We start from the raw sequence: 928 nt of genomic DNA on the forward strand, positions 1-928 counted from the left end.
TTGGAAGCAACTAGACTTTTCTAATCTTTTTCTTCTTCTTTTATTTGTCCATCTAGGTCTGTCCTCTCTACAATGCCAGCTGAGTGAGGCACCAATTTGTCCACCTTGCTGATGCCATAAGATGGACACATCAGCCTGCTGCATGTAATAGTAAGGGGATAATAAGATAAATACAACAAAAGGCAAATGACTTTAAAAAGGGGGAAAGAACTGTAAATTCCTTAGACAGAGGATAGATTTCCTTTTTCATCCCTAAATAGTTGCAATCAATACTTCACTACTTTCCAGGCTACTCAATAAGCCAATAACAGTATAAGAGATGTGAGGACCTCGTTAGTGACTACAAATTGCAGCTGAGGCTTTGATGGCTCCTACAGAAGAGCTATCGTTTTTTGGATAATCTCCTGCAGAACACCCTGGAGCCTTAGACTTTAATATAAAAATATGTCTATAGGAAGGGAACTGGAGTGATGTTTAGGTTTCATCATAATCCCTTTGAAATTAGCTGGTGCTATTTTGTAGCATCATATGCTAAAATAATTACAAAAGGTGAAAGAGGGTTATATTACTAATGTCTAAAAATCTGAATGTAATGTACAAGATATTAAGAGTCCTAAAAGCACTTGGACATTAAGTGAAGCTGAGCAGGTCCACAGGCAAACAAGCCAAGGTAAGGGTGTTTTATATAATGACCCATAGTCCTTTCTTCTCATCTCTGTTGACTTTCCCATGGGGGACTTCAGAGGAATGTTATTAATTATTAACTATCATTATTAGTCCCTGTTATAATCTATTACAGAGGTAACAATGATCTAAATCCTTCTCACTTTGCACACACAATTCGTTCGACTGATTTCAACAGGCCTACTCATGTCAGTAAGCCAAGAAGAATTAATGCATACGAAAATAAAGAAGGTTATTAAGATTC

This window comes from Mauremys mutica, chromosome 2 (assembly GCF_020497125.1).
Source record: "Mauremys mutica isolate MM-2020 ecotype Southern chromosome 2, ASM2049712v1, whole genome shotgun sequence".
Classification (NCBI taxonomy): Eukaryota; Metazoa; Chordata; order Testudines; family Geoemydidae; genus Mauremys; species Mauremys mutica.